This window comes from Aulonocara sp. 'chitande type north' Nkhata Bay, linkage group LG16 (assembly GCF_057382095.1).
Source record: "Aulonocara sp. 'chitande type north' Nkhata Bay isolate Kocher_YH1m ecotype deep benthic linkage group LG16, A_spYH_male_GT1.1, whole genome shotgun sequence".
Lineage (NCBI taxonomy): Eukaryota > Metazoa > Chordata > Actinopteri > Cichliformes > Cichlidae > Aulonocara > Aulonocara sp. 'chitande type north' Nkhata Bay.
In genome coordinates, this window is record NC_141359.1 from 2,818,085 (window position 1) to 2,834,707 (window position 16,623).

Consider the following 16,623-nt stretch of genomic DNA (forward strand, 5'->3'; position numbering starts at 1 on the left):
TGAAGCTGCACATACAGCTCATCGAGTTGTACTCAACAGTGACAGTGTTGCAGGCCTCCTATAAGCAGCTCCTCCAGCTCTCCACCCAGACAACCCCACAGTGCTGCCCAGGGCACAGTATGCTATTCCTGGAGCGCTGCTTACTCGTCACCACTCTGCCCCCTTTATGGAGATACATAGCCAACCAACACACACACACACACACACACACGCACACACACACGCACACACACACACACACACACACACACACACACACACACACACACACACACACACACACACACACACACGGGTATGAGGAGCGCTGCTACAATTAGATCCCTGTGGTTAGCAAGGTCTGTCATTTAGACAAGTGTGTGTGTGTGTGTGTGTGTGTGGTTTGGGGCTGCTGAGGGACCAGAGGAGCGCTGTGAAAGCTCTCACAGCTGCACTCTTCTGCAACAATCTGCTGTTTCCATGCAGCCAAAGGTTGGACAGTCTCCTCTCATCAGGTCTGACTCAGCTTGGGTTCAGCTTATCTGATGCTCTGACATCTGGTCACTGCACCACATATTTTAAATGGAGGAAGAAGACGTAAGACCACACTGTCACACAACGCTGTTGCCGTACATTGAAACTGCGTCAGGATAGTTTTAAGGATGAATCATCAGGTATTTCTGCACAAAGAGTTCATTCGTCTAAAAATAAGCCTGGAATCAATATCAAAAGTCTTAAATGTGCTGTTACAATTATTTTTCTCTGACACTCAAAAACTGATTCAGGGTCCACTGGTGAGTCAACGGCGTCACACCAATTAGAATATTAGTTACAAAGATACCAGGCAGACTGTCACCGTGCTTCATGTTCATCTTTACAATGCTAGTAGAGAACAGTTGCATGTACAAAGCACTTATTTGACCACCATGTGTGTCGGCCTCTTTCCGGAGAGTCTCCAAACTCATTCTGGGATCAGCGGACACGAGCACGTCCCTGCTGGATGTTAGCTTAGCTTCACACCAGGAGCAGCAGGCTGAGGAGCTGTGTCAGGCTACTGGTCGCCCACTATGGCTCGTTCTGGCAGCACCGTTTGTGTCAGCCGGTGATCAGCTGATCACGGGGCCGGGTTTAAAAGAGAGACGCCACCCACCTGTTCGCCGCTCAGACATTGTTCTCTTCATGTCAGGAGCTCCGAAATTTTGCCGATGTCAGTCTCCGCCTGATTCAGCAACCGTGAGTGTTTTTCCCTTCGATCCTTTTTCTCAACCCGGCTCCACTCGCTCTCCGTCTGTAACGCCAGTTCTGAAGCCACGCTTCGTGCACTGATCGTTACTAGAATAACTGCGTGTCTGTTCCAACCCACTGCTAGCCTTCGCCATGTTTGGGTCTAGCCAGCCCGCCACACGGGCACGCCGAACTACTGTGTGTAATTCGCCCGATCGTGACAGTTTGTAAAAAGCAAAAGGAAACCACTGAGTAAATACATATATGAATAAAGATAATAATAAAGAAATGGTGACCAGAGGGTCCGTGTGAAGCCTGATTCAGAGTCCATTGGCGAGTCAACGGCGTCGTTGCCATTCTTGCTCATGCTGGTGCTTTTGTCTTCATTACTCTGTGGCTCTTTTCCTGTGTCGGCTGATAGAAACAATAAAAACCTGATATTTTTCCCCTCGAGTATTTCGGTGGCAAACATATTTGTCCCTCAAGTTTCTCACTCCAGAAATGTGCTGACATTTCTCGATCCTATGACTCTTTATCCTGAGACAGTGATCATTATTCTCTCACAGATCAGTCTGAACTGAGATGGAAACACCTGACGTGTGACATGATGTCAGGTAAGGCCGTGGGGTCTCAGAGGGGCTTGCAGGCGTAGCCTGGGCTTATCTCACTTGTTTTCAGTTCGTTTTGTACATTTTAGTCATCGTTGCTTCGGTTCTTGCTTCTGACCAGTTGTTAGCCAGTGAGTCAGCAGATTCACAGTGACATCACAAAATCTGGCTTTAAAAACGCCAAAATCAAAACACCAGTGTCCTGCTGTGCACCCGTACAGTAGGAGACTGGGACTGATTTAAAACAGCAAACGGCTGGTGCCTTTACTTTTTTAAATATCTGTCATCACATCATGAAGGAGGTATGACTGCACTGCACGGCTACATGTAAGTGTCGTGTAAAAAGATGAGAGAGCACGATGTCAGCGTCCAGCTTGGCTGTACTCTCTCCACCCTCCAGCATCGGCATGCTGTCAAGTGCACCTTCAGGTGGAGCCTTAAAAACAGCTCTGAGTCAAACAGCTGAGACAGCAACTCATTGTGATGGGCTGTAAGTGTGTGTGTGTCTGTGAGTGTGTCCAAAGTAAACAGTAATTACTGTGCTGCTGTAGCCACACTCCTCCTGTGTGTCACAATGAAACCATGCAATCATCCCCCATCCTCCCTTCTTCATGTCTCTCCCTCGTTTATTGTCCCCCTCCTCCCTCGCTCCCCCATCCTCTCCCACTTGTCTGTTACAGTTTAGAGGGAGTGAGACAGTGTTTCTCGATATCCTGTAGAGACGACAGCGCCCTCACATGAGCAGGACGTCACTACAGTGTGAACGTTGCGCTGTTACACGATGCATGCACAGCTCAGCATGCAGGCAGGTGTCTAAGCACACTGGTGCTGAGAACGCTGCTCACCCTGAGTTGTCTCTAACGAGGAACTGTGCCCGTTCTTATTATAACTGTACTTACTCACAGAGAGTTGCTATTTCAAAGCTAATGCTAGCTAGAGTCCACTAGTCTGTATCGACCTTCTGGCTCTCAGCACAACGCAGACCAACAAAGTGTCTTCATGAAGACAGAAAGCAAAAAGCTGCATCGGATCATTCAGCATATTAGCGAGCTGAGGTCAGTGTTGGCTGAATCCTACTGCACGTCTTTGGCCGCAATAAAACTGACATTTTTTAATTTTTTGGACATTTAGACAAAAGATGCTGTGAGATGAGACGGACAGCACAACGACCTCTGAGAGCTTTTATCTTGTTTCCAGCAAACTCCAACGACGCCACGCCCTGTAACCAGCTGGCAAACACTACAAATCATTACAGACGGGAGGGGCCTCAACCTCTCTCCCACAGCGTTAAATAACAGACGAGAGCAGAAAGATGACTTCCTAACGCTAACATAGACAGCCCCTCCCAGACCTGAAACTGTAGAGCCAGTGTTCAGGCTTGTATGTCTGAGGATACAAAGGCCCATCTCCCTCTAGGACGCACCAGGGCGGCCTCAGACAGCGAATGTCAGGCTCCTTCTGGACGTCTGCTTGCCCTCCAGTTTTCTGTGATTGAATTGCACTATGCAGCAACAATGCAGAGTCTGAGTGCTCTTAACAAACTCATAAGCACACTAGGACTAAAGAGACGAAAGGAAAGGAGAAGGAGGGAAAAAGGTGAGGACACCAGAAGGATACAGGAGAGGCAGAGAGAAAGGGAACAAGTGGAGAACGACACAAAGTGAGAAGAGATAAGTGGAAATGAGGCAAGGAGGAAGGAGACAAGGAAATGAGTGAAGAGGAGGTGAGTAAACAGGGGAATGACAAAAGGAAACTGAAAGTGAAAAAAGGAGAAAAAGAAATGAAATGAAGAGAGCGATGAGAGGAGACGAGTTCAAAAGGAGGGAAGAGGAGACAGAGGGTTCCAGTCCTTCATGACTTCACCAACAGCTGCTGTCTTAGTGCCCTTGAGCAAAATGCTGCATCTGTACTGGCCAGTTCCAACTGTGGCAGCGCAACAACTGGTCTGCTGCCATAACAGAGCAACAACAGAAAAGCCTTTACAGACCCCTCCAGCTCCAGTGCATTCAATGTGGCTCGTTCCCACGGCTCTATATCAGGACATCAAACACACACACACACGCACACGCACACTCACAGAGGACGGTATTTTTAGGCCTGCTTGTTGGGTTTGTTGGGTTTCTGTGAAGCGAAGCTATAAATCAGGTCCAGAGAAACGCAGCAGTGAGTAAATCCGGGTGGGACTCGTTCCTCTGTGGTGCTTGCTGATGGTGCACTCACACTAAAAGGCTCCCTCAACAGCTTCAAACGCACAGCGCTGTCTAATTACCACACTTACAAGCACAGTTCACTTTTTCTTGAGATATTTCAGTCAGGGCCGGGTCGGTCCAGAGAAGATGCACATCTGAAACTGCGGTCCCCGGACCTCCAGCGGTCCGCGAGTCATAGCTTGTGCATCATCCAGGGTTGAGCCAATTAGGACACTGGACAAATATTTTAATCAAGCAATGCAAAAACCAAACCAGCTAAAATTAGAAACAGTTACCTCGAGTTTGGCTTCCATCAGAACGATGATTGAAGAGTTTTATCAGCGGGGCGGGTGGTCCTAGGAAAGTCTTTATCCCCAGTAAGGGGTCCCTGGGCTAGGGTAGCTTAAATAGTTCACCCTATACAAGAGCTTCCAGTTTGATGGGTTTGATCATGGACAAATGCAAACGGTATTACTAAAGTCTAGAGTCAAAGCTGATTCAAAGCAAACAGAGGTGATGCTTCCGTCTCAAATCCAGGATCTTTGAGCAGATTTGTTCGAGTCATGTTTTCGGGATGTCTCTTCCTCACTTCCTCTCTTAACTTTGCCTCTAACATTTCTGCCAAAGAGGATCGTGCTGACGATGAGATCAGTGTGAATGATTTTACACTGTGTGTGTGTGTGTGTGTGTGTGTGTGTCAGAGTCTAACGCTGGTTCTGTAGTGAGGCTCTCCCACAATGCTGCCTTCATATGACAGACGTGTATACTGGGAGTCTCCCAGTTTGTCTAACATGGAAACCAGCCATGTTTCAGCTGTGAGTTAGCATCATTTACTACAGTGAAGGTTAAATACGAGGCATCGGGCACAGCTGTGAGTCAGACTGATGCGAGCCAGGCTTCCTGTGATCCACGCACGTTTACCCCAGAGTGTGGGGAAGGATGCTTTCTGTTTACTCTGGTTCTATGTGCATCGTTGTGATGGTGCCAGAGTCGTCTGCAGCTCTGCTAACAGCACAGGAAGCACACTCAGAGTCATTAGTTCACAACACTCAGCAGCGCGGTGAGGCGACATGATGATTATTAGCCTCGCTCTCCTTTCAAAAGCTCCCTCACAGCTCGGAGGTCATTTTAAAACTCGCTACCATGACAACATGTAAACAAATATCTAATCAACAAACGGCAGCAGCTCAGGCATCGTTGTTGGTGTCAGATGGTCTGAGATTTCAGGTCCCTCGTTAGCACCACAGGGCAGAGGAGACTTGGTAGACAGGTCTGAGCTAAAAGGAAGTAACTTTAACACTCAGTACGACCACAGCATGAAGAAGAGCCTCTCTGCATGCGCAACACGTCCACACCACACTCACAGCTAAAAATTCACAGACTCACCAAAACTGGACAACAGAAGATTGAAAATGTTTCCTGGTGTGATGCGTCTGAATTTCTGCTGTGACATTTGTCCAGTAAGACCAGCATGGACTCATCCCGTCCATGCTGCTGGTGGTGTGGGGATGTCGTCGATGGCCACGTCCACCCACAGACACACGTCGTTTTTCTATCGATCCAGCTAATATTATTAGATAAGACGTTTTCGTTGCTATGCAGACGACACCAGCTGCTATCTGGATGAGGCTGAGGGGTTTCTGACACAACCCCAGAAGGGAATCTGTGTCTCCAGCTGCAATCGAACAAGTGAATACGTTCACCTCTACACCAGTGGCTCCCCAGTTTCCTACTTTAACCTCTGCTCACCTCTTGGACTCTCATCTCATCCGGACTCTGACCTGAATAAATACAAACTGAGTTACAAATGTTAGAAACAATAAAACAGCTGGTGTGAGCAGCTTTGATCAGGGTGTATTTGTAGGTTAAACCAAATGACTAGTATGTAGGGTTTTTTTTAACAATGAAATTAGTTTTTTATTTCAGTTTCAGCAGGAAAGGCCATCCGTCCATCAGGGGGACGTTCTGTCACCGATGTCATTCGCCTCATTCAGCCATCTTTAACTTTGTTACATCATCACCAGCTCAAACAGGATGCAGGAAATTACCCCGAAAGACCAAAAAGGCCATCCTGTACTTCCTGTGCTTTGTAAAAAGGTCACTAATAATATAACACACATTGTTTGATTCTCTTAGCAACGTACAAAAGCAACAGCAGATTACATCAGCAGATTTCACGTAAATACAGTTTCCAGAGTGTAATTTCTGCACAGCACAGGTTTAGCTCATATCACACAGGAAGAAGGATGGTGGGAGGCAGAGGAAGCAGAGGACGAGCAGGGGGGCCGCCTGCTGATCCAGCACAATGATATCACTTCCCCCGAGACCCACAGCAGGCATTACATCATTTCCTTTCTGTTTCCCTGCTTCGTATCGACACCTGCTTCTGTTTCTCAAGGAAGGGAGATGAGATGAATCCGGAGAAAGAGTGGGAGGTGGAGAGAGCGAGTGCTGTGCTGCTGCAGCCTTTCTGCTGGCTTACACTGCGTATCACAGCCAGAGACACATGTTACGCAGTGGCCACTGTGTCTGCAGGTGTCGCGCTGGAGGACAAACCCTGTGTCACAGAAACAGAGACAAGCAAACGGACACGTGTGCGCATGTGTGTGGTGGAAATGATGGTGAGCGTCCGAACCTCAAGACCCAGCAGATCCCCAACAGGGCTCAGCTGCAGCCATGTAACATGATACTGCACACACACACACACACACACACACACACACACACACACACACACACACACACACATGCACGCACGCGCATGCACACACACACGCACATGCACGCGCACGCACACACACACGCACATGCACGCACGCGCATGCACACACACACATGCACACACGCACGCACGCACGCGCACACACACGCAAACACACACACGCACATGCACACACGCACATGCGCGCATGCACACACACACGCACGCACACACACGCACACACACACACACACACATGCACATGCACACACATGCACATGCACGCACACAAAGAACAAATGAGATCTATTTTTGCTCCCATAGAAACAAACAGGAGGCAGCAGGAAGTTGATTCTACTGTACGACTGAGTAAGTGGACACTCGCTGCCCTGAGTAATTCGCCTGCACACAAGCAGGCTGAAAGCTGAGGTGAGAATACAGGCACAGTGACACTACAACAACATGACCAACACAGACAACCCGACCCTGCAAAGACACAAAGCTGTGTTCCTGTAGTTTATCGTTTTTGGCTTAAAGAACTCACAACAGGACGAAAACATGAAAAACCTTTTACTCTTGCATGCTTTCACCCACCGTATGTGGAGTTTGTACGTCAGACACCACGTGGTGAGACAACCGTTATAGTTACACTTGTTATATTCAGGATGTTGTAGGTCTTCACCTGTGCTCTGATGAACCTGCATGCAGCTGAATATTATCCAGTTAAATGTTGTGCTGGGTGCTGTTCCCACATCTCTGCTACCTTTGAGTTTTCTAAATATTTGTGGTTTGAAAAACAAAAAAAGAGGAGAATTTAAAAACCCGCCTTTAGTTACAGCATTCACAAGATTTCCTAACAACTTGACTTCTGCCCTTGACTTTGAAAGATTTGTATTAGTTATGGAGTGACTTTAAAAATCCTGCGTGCATATGAGCTGAGCCTGTAGAAGATGACATGCAGAGCTTTTCTAACGTTTGATCATGTGATCGGTCACAGCTGCCTGATGTTTGTAAACAGTCATCACACGGGCACCGGTGTGGTCTCATCTGTTCTCACAGAGCGCACAGATGCATATACTCCCAGTGCACTGGGATTCATACTTTACATACGCTAGTTCACATCTATATTAAAAAGAATTGAAATAAACACTATTGATCTAACTTCACTCATGTATTTTGACACAAACCACTCCCTCACAACCACACACTGTGTGTGGGTCATACCACACTTTGATATGTCACCAGTGTGGTACACATGTGTGTGCAGCAGTGGGTTCATTTAGACTTGTGTGAAACTAAAGATATCAGAGCAGCAGCCTCATAATGAACACGCTGTGTGATCTCAGGGCTCCTAAACCGCACGCACACACACACACACACACACACACACACACACACACACACACACACACACCTCATGCTCTAGGAGGAGTTCACAGATTTATACCACCAGCTAGGCCTGTTCGATATAACGATATATATCAGATGACGATATAAAAACATCGTTTCATTTCACACTATCGTTTGTTTCGTGGTGTCGCAAAATAAACTGTTTACAGCAATATGTTTTCATGTTCTGATGTCACTGTAGTTATTATTAATTTCTTAAAGTTCTCTCTTTCTCCTATATTTAATATAACCACACTACAGACGGACAAGCGCCTGTTTTTATGCAACAATGACGGTAAAACCATCGCATGTCCACTTCCAGAATAAAGCTCAAGATCCTGTTGAGACTTTTCAAAATAAACTGAATCACGTGAAAGAGCAGATTATTTACAGATGAGAAGTAAAAAAGAGCCGTCAGGTGCTAAAAAATAAAAATAAAGACTCCAACATTAGAACAGGCTTTTCCCCGCAGCACGCCGTGTAATAAATATAAAGAAACCGTTACAGCTTCTGTCTAAAAATGTATCGTTTCATGCATCAGTTAAAACACTCGACTCCAGCTACACGACGCCCAGCTGGAAACACTTCACGCAAGTCGAGCTGCCCGAGATTCACAGAACTTACAGAAAATGTTACATTTATATTGTTATCGGACGATAGATGTTTTATATCAGGACATGAGATTCTGGTCACAGCCCTGCCACCAGCACTCAGAACTGGCTGTGGGTGAAGGCTGGAGCCACTCACTACAGAGCTGTTCAGTTGTCCACAGAGCTCACAGTGGAGTCTACTCTCCTGGAGTACTCAAAGCAGGTGTGGGACTGCTGTTCCCTTTTTTATTTTGGAAATCACGACAGAACTTTGCACCATCAGTTGGACGCCACCCACTTACCCTTAACACAAATTTTAAGATCAACTATGAGACTGCAGTTCAAAGACTTTTGGACATGTGACAGAAACAGAGAGGAGTACTTTGGGCTGCTCCCTCACTCACGAGGGGCTGCACAGTTTTTTATCCTTCCTGATGAAACAGGGTCTGAACTGGAGCTGGTGTACATGTGTGGAGCAGCACTCTACAGAGGCAGCAGGCAGAGGGGAGTCTGTCTCTGCTGATGTGACGCTGATGGCTGCAGAGGACGGTTGGACCATGTGCCTGCAGCCTGTTGTAGCAGCTCTTCTATTTGTTTTTATTTTTTCTAGAAATCATTTTCTAAATCACTTTTCTTAACAGCTGTGTGAAGTGAACCATTCAAACCAGTCAGCACATGCATGTGTCCGTGATTCAAAGGGCTCACGTGCTTTCAGGCCAGTTACCTTTGGTCTGCTAACAGCTCAGTCCAGCTGGAGCGCAGCACAGTGATGATCCAGTCAGCCTGCAGACACAGACAGAAAAGGCATCAAGTACAAGAGCAGACTTCCCTCACATGGACAGAGACTCACATGTTGTTGAAAGCACGCTGGTCCTGTCACAGCTGGCTGTGGGTGTGTGGGACCTGCTTACAGCCTGAATGTGGTGCAGAGGAGAGCAGCGTCACTACAGAGAAGACCTTTGGCTTAGAGAGCCCGACCAGCTCCGCTACATGCGATAACACACACACACACACACACAGTGGCTGTCTACACACCTGATATGTTGTCAGCAGGTGGCGCTAGTGTGTGCATCTACCGTGCTGAGTGTAGCCTGTGTGTGACCTAAAAATAACTGACAGGCCCCAACATTTGAAGACCCTGCTGCAGGCTCCGTCCACGCTCCGGCCTCCATCTTCACCCTGTGAGCCTCTGTGTGAACCTGCTGAACCAGCCACAGCATCACTGGGCTCCTCCGACCCAGTCGTGCTGTGATCGGGCCTCACACACAAACACAACGTGTGAAACCACGTGTGTGTTCTCAGATTCACACTGCTCACCTGTCACATGGATATGTATGTGTGTGTGTGTGTGTGTGTGTGTGTGTGTGTGTGTCTCCACAAACTGAGTGGACAAATGTATAAAAACGTCAACACTTCACCGAACAAACCAACGCTGCGGTCGTACTTGTATAAGATCATTAGCAGCTCTCATGTGATCAGTAGCTGAAAGCTGAAGCAACAAGGAGGCTGTTGTTGGAGCGAACAAAGAGCAACACAGTGCTCACGGGCACATCAGCGGCATTCAACCCAGCAACTGTTCCCTGGGAAGCTTACATGTGGAGCGTGTCTTATTTTAGTGCTGTTGGCACAGTTACTAACAAAACAGCTCATGAACATGAATAAACAGGAAGTGTAAAACCAGCCGTCTATAGTTTAGTGTTTGTCACATGTGGAACGTTCCAGCTTGTTCATTAACCTCATTAATCTCAGGCTCACACAATCATGTCAGCTGTTACATTTGGTTATGCTGAGCTAAACCTGCTGCTCACCCCAGATGGGTTGCTGGTGACCAGGTAAATGTAAAGAGGTTAATCCCCTCCCACTGCCGTAGGGTAAGTTAACTCTGATGTCCACGTCCTCATCGATGATGACATGTAATGCTAACTGTACGCTATGAATGAGGAGGAGCCCTTTACTAACGCTCAACAATGTTTCCCCATCAGCAGTGTTACATGACTCCACCAGTCACATCGACCTAGAGACCAGTTAGCCAGCAAATAGTTACCACTGGTCACTAGTAAACATGTGTGTTGCCTGACCAGTTGTCAAGTATTGACTGTGGCAAGCTGCTCGCAGTTTCTACACTCAACAAAAATATAAACGCAACACCTTTGTTACTGCTCCCATTCCCCATGGGATGGACGTAGAGACCTAAAATTCATTCCAGATACACAATATAACCATCCCTCCCAAACAGTGGTCACAAATCAGTCCAAATGTGTGGTAGTGGGCACATCTGCCATATTGAGATAATCCATCCCACCTCACAGGTGTGCCACATCAGGATGCTGATCTGACATCATGAGTAGTGCACAGGTGTACCTCAGACTGCCCACAACAAAAGGCCACCCTGGAATGTGCAGTTTTTTGCGCTATTGGGGGTCTGGGGACCCAGAACCGGTCAGTATCTGGTGTGACCACCATTTGCCTCATGCAGTGCAACACATCGTCGCATGGAGTCTATCAGATTGTCAATTGTGGCCTGTGGAATGTTGGTCCACTCCACTTCAATGGCTGTGCGAGGTTGTTGGATATTCGTGGGAACTGGTACACGCTGTCGTATACGCCGGTCAAGCACATCCCGAACATGCTCAATGGGTGACATGTCCGGTGAGTATGCTGGCCATGCAAGAACTGGGACATTCTCAGCTGCCATCTGCCCTGAACAATGTGAACCATGATTCATCCGTGAAGCGCACACCTCTCCAACGTGCCAGACGCCATCGAATGTGAGCATTTGCCCACACAAGTCTGTTACGGCGACGAGCTGGAGTCAGGTCAAGACCCCGATGAGGACGACGGGCATGCAGTTGAGCGTCCCTGAGACGGTTTCTGACAGTTTGTGCAGAAATTGTTTGGTTGTGCAAACCAATTGTTCCAGCAGCTGTCTGGGTGGCTGGTCTCAGACGATCTTGGAGGTGAACCTGCTGGATGTGGAGGTCCTGGGCTGGTGTGGTTACACGAGGTCTGCGGTTGTGAGGCCGGTTGGATGTGCTGCCATATTCTCTGAAACGCCTGTGGAGACGGCTTATGGTTGAGAAATGAACATTCAATGCACGGGCGACAGATCTGGTTGACATTCCTGCTGTCAGCATGCCAGTTGCACGCTCCCTCATTGCTTGTGGCATCTGTGGCATTTTGCTGTGAGACAAAACTGCACATTCCAGGGTGGCCTTTTGTTGTGGGCAGTCTGAGGTACACCTGTGCACTACTCATGATGTCAGATCAGCATCCTGATGTGGCACACCTGTGAGGTGGGATGGATTATCTCAATATAGCAGATGTGCCCACTACCACACATTTGGACTGATTTGTGACCACTGTTTGGGAGGGATGGTTATATTGTGTATCTGGAATGAATTTTAGGTCTCTACGTCCATCCCATGGGGAATGGGAGCAGTAACAAAGGTGTTGCGTTTATATTTTTGTTGAGTGTAGGTGAAACTGACTGAAAAGAGGTCTGGTGGTGGCTGTAGCTCAGGTGGCAGAGCAGGTCAGCCACTAATCAGAAGGTCGGTGGTTCGATCCCAGGCTGCCTCCTGGCTGCATGCAAGGGCAAGATACTAACCCCGTGTTTACCTACTGGTGGTGGTCAGAGGGCCCGGTGGCGCCAGTGTCCGGCAGTCTCGCCTCTGTCAGTGCGCCCCAGGGCAGCTGTGGCTACAACGTAGCTGCCATCACCAGTGTGTGAATGTGTGTGTGAATGGGTGGATGACTGGATATGTAAAGTGCTTTGGGGTCCTTAGGGACTGAGTAAAGCGCTATACAAATGCAGGCCATTTATCAAAATACACCTCACAGCTGCTCCGGTCACCAGCAGATTCTGGTCGTCTACTTTACTTATCGAGCGCTCGCAGACGAGTCGGCAACTTCCATCTCATCTACAGGTCAGTAACCTCCCAGCAATGAAACAATCAGAGGGTTGTTTTTGGAGCACAACAGTCACAGCGAGTCGCTCGGAAGTCGAGACAACTTTTATCCTAGATTTAAACACTTCTCTCCGGATGAGAAGGATGTTTTGATGAAAAGCATGTCTATAATATCCTACAGCAAGCACCGAGTGTTGGGCAGTGCTCTCTGCCACCATCCTCAAAACACCAGCTGAGGTCATATCGTTTGGAAAAAGGTGTTCAAACTTCAGCGTGTAGTCAAGCTGTTCTGAACACAAAGACACTTTTAGTCTGTGTGCTGAGAAGAATGGGAGCATGTGAGAGACTGACAGAGGGGAGTAACTCGGTCAGTCTCACAACATGGGGATATAACAAAGGCTGAGGCCAAAGCATCCCCCTGTACTGTTAATCTGCCAGCATAAGAGTCACTCAACAGTGAGTGAACCAGCATTCAGTCATGCAGCCATCTAACAGGAAGTGTTACCCAGTTTTTTAAAGCTATATGACATTGTAGATAATCCACTGTGTAAACCCATGGGAGTGATGCACAGTACACTGGTGTGGGACTGTTTAAAGGGTTCAACAAATCAAACAGTTCAGTCTGGATGACCTTTGGCTTTCGTGTGCTCTTCCTTAAAGTGGTAACCTCAGCTGCACACCCATGTTTGTGCCGTATCACTTGGCATTCATATCTTTCAGGAATTAAAAACTGATGTGTCGTTTAAAACAGTTCCCCATCCTGCTGTGTTGCAATTGGAAAGCATTAGAAAGCATTAGCCAATAACAGTGTTTCCAAACAGCTCATTTAAAGTCTGGAACATGGACGTCTCTAAAGACTCCTTCTTTGTGATGCTCTGCCGTTGCTCCAGCTGACTTCAATAGTTTGTGGGTTTTTCCACTCATCATTCTGTTTACTCATTTATTTATTCTTTGGCTTGAATAGTTTTCATACAAGTCATATTTCCATTGCATTGCCAAACATCAGTCCATTCCCACCAACAGCCGTGCATCGTCTCCACCATGTTTGGCAGATGAACAGATCCTGAGACCTTTTTTGGTGTTTTTCCAAATTCATCCACAGATTCTCTTCCACAGATGTAAAGTATATGTTGGCGTTCCTGCCCTCACTGTGATTCGTCTGTTACGTCCCGTTTCTCATGACGACCTCCCTGACGTACGTGGACCTCACGCTGACACTTAAAGACGGAACCACCTGAAAATCAGTCGTATAAATATCTTGTTCTACTCCCACCAGCACAAAGCAGAACATGTACCTGACAGTTTTCTGTTGGGGACTTCAAAACACTGACAGGTGCAGAGGCAAAGGTTAAACAACACTGTGTTACCAACCTATGGCCGTGAAGGGATCGCTAATATGCTTGTAATATTAAAGCTCTGCCTGTCCTGATTGGTTACTCCCGGCTGCCAAACGGGCCCCATTAAAAAGTCTTATGAAACATGGGCAGAGGCTTTATGCTCTCTGGAAACAATGGCGTTACTACTTCAGTCATAATAGGACTTTATTATAAACCTTATTACTTTAAGAGGACTTAATAGTTTGATGTTATGAATGCAGAGCAGAGAGGAACTGAAACACTCCTAATGCAGGACTTCTTCCTCCAGTCTTCCTCAAACATCCTCAGGACTGAGGCTCCGCCCACTGGATTCTGATGATGCAGCATGTTTGTACGTGACCCATTAGTGAGTCACATTCAAAACAACAACGCTGTTATTAGAGATGTGCTGCAGGTTCAGGAGTGTTGTAGTAGCTGGGGTGACCGTCTCATGGTTAGGATACATCAGTAAAGCTGATCGGACTTTGTTGAAGGATGTCAAACACACACTGAGCTACAAATACAAGCATAACACACAGAATCACAGCAGACAGACTTGAAATGCCAGGTCGGCTCAGACCCAGCAGCTGCCAGGCTGCTAATGCTCTCAGAGACTGTTTGAATACTAAACTGATTACATTAATCTTGGAGCGTACGTTGACACTGTGCTGAATGTAGAAATCTCTCTGCTGTTCACGTTTAAATGTGTGTGAAGGAGAAAAACGTTTAAAGTCATTTATAAGGAAAGCTGCCACTGTCAGGGCGACAGCCACTAGCTGAAGGATTTCTTTGTACATGTGTACAACATGTGTAAGCAGCTCCCTGACGTCCTGCGTCTGCCTCCTCTCACTGTTACTGCTTTTTGATATTGATGTTTGACAATCACGTCATAATTCAAAAACATCATCAAGCCAGCTGTTCGTCCAAGCAGTCGGAGCAGTTCTGAGACATTGTGACAAAGGGACAGACGCACAACACAAAAATGTGAAACCAGAGGAAAAAGCGAGCTGGCTCTTCTAGCAGCTACACAAATGTTCACTCCACATCTAATCAGTTCATGCAGTGAAATGGATGACTTTGACAAGTATTCCAAGAAAATAAGAGCAAAGCTAATAAACACATTGTGCAGGTCGACAGCTCATTTCCAGACCATCGTGTGCCGTTCCTCAGAAAATCCCTGACACACAGACTCTAACGCTATTTGGAAATAGTGCAAGTTTGAACTAGTCCAGCTGTGGAGGTTAGACTTCATTAGGCTTAGGCCTTTATGAATCACAGGGACCTGCAAGGACCTAAGATGTGTCATTAGACAGCGGCTCTATGTCAATGCTGGCATGCCCTCCACAAAGACACCGCACTACACACTTCAAAGAAGCCAAACACAATGACAGCTGACGTGTGGCGCGTGCAGCTGTTGGTGTCCAACCAAGAATAATCCCTGCTTTGGGTTTAGGGACTCGGGGGTGTCAGCAAGCATCCTCGTAGCTATAAAAACACCAGTGTGCGTGTGACGTGTTTGAAAGTGAGAAGCTGGGCTGGTAGAAACCCCCAACGCACCTATTTAGAGCAGCGCAGACGAGCACACATGCCCCATCGGCTGCGTGCCATTTTTTTCCTTAAATCGTTATTCAGATGGGTACGCGCTGCCAGAGGGCACATCCAATCAGACAGAAGGAAACTGGAAACATTCAAAGTTTTTTTAAACATCACATAAACATGTATGAAAAATCATTTTGCCGCTGGATTAAAATGACACACATGGATTTACTTTTCTGATTTTCTAACTGCTGTTGCAAAATATCAAGATTCCTGGAAGTAAGCCGACACCTGCACTGCAGGAAACCCTGTTCTTGTGTCAGGGTATTATTTCCTCTACATCCAATATGGCTGCTGACACAGCAAACAGTATTTCCTCAGTGCCACAGTGTCATTTCTCCACTGGTGACCATCGGCACAAGCGCAGCACCTGTTGCTGTTTTAGCTAGCTGTCATATCAAGTCTGAAATATTCCAGCGGGCACTTTCTTAACTAGAATCTGTGTCGGCACAGTTTGAATGAGGACAGAAAAGTTTGTCCCAAGTCACAGTTTTCACTCACGCATGCGGTAACCCCCTTGCGTGGAGGACAATGCCACCTCAGTGTACATCCAGGCACTGCAATCTGAAGGCCGGCTGCTGACTGTGACAGCCTGCTGATGCCGAGCTGAACGGTTTTAGATTTACCAACGTAGCACTGTTCAAGAAGTCCTACAGTGATGCTGCAGTGGTCACACTGCAGCTGTCAGGGAGATTCACAGCACTCGCTATGCTGCAAACACAGAGTCAACACCTCAGGCACTTAATGCAATGTCACTGAGCTGCTGGGTTAAACTGCTGCTGGGAGGAAGAAGAGCAAAGAAGGAGGTCAGCAAGCCTGCCTGGGCAGACTGCTCCACAACAGGAAGAAAGGATTTGGACTGCTCATGTTTGACCTCAGAATTAGATTGATTTTATTTTTTTGCAGTCAGAGATCAACTGAAAGCAGCTGCAGCGACTAACTAGTTGCCAAGACACTGAGGCTACGTCCACACTGTTTTCTCTCCGTTTTGGCCTCCCATCCACACTGAGACGCCGTTTTCCTCAAGGAAAAACGCAGTGTTTTGAAAACGCACACATTTCAGAACGGAGCTGCTGTCGCAGTG

The 16,623-nt window shown here is 47.2% G+C and overlaps 1 protein-coding gene across 2 annotated transcripts in view; it reads right to left on the minus strand.

Annotated features, from left to right (window-relative positions):
* raph1a (Ras association (RalGDS/AF-6) and pleckstrin homology domains 1a) overlaps nucleotides 1–16,623 on the minus strand; it is an 82,134-nt gene that overhangs the window by 34,864 nt on the left and 30,647 nt on the right. For both annotated transcript variants that reach the window (XM_086265448.1, XM_086265447.1), the window contains exon 2: nucleotides 9,405–9,463. The gene's annotated coding sequence lies outside the window, so the exon portion shown is untranslated. The remainder of the gene's footprint in view (nucleotides 1–9,404; nucleotides 9,464–16,623) is intronic.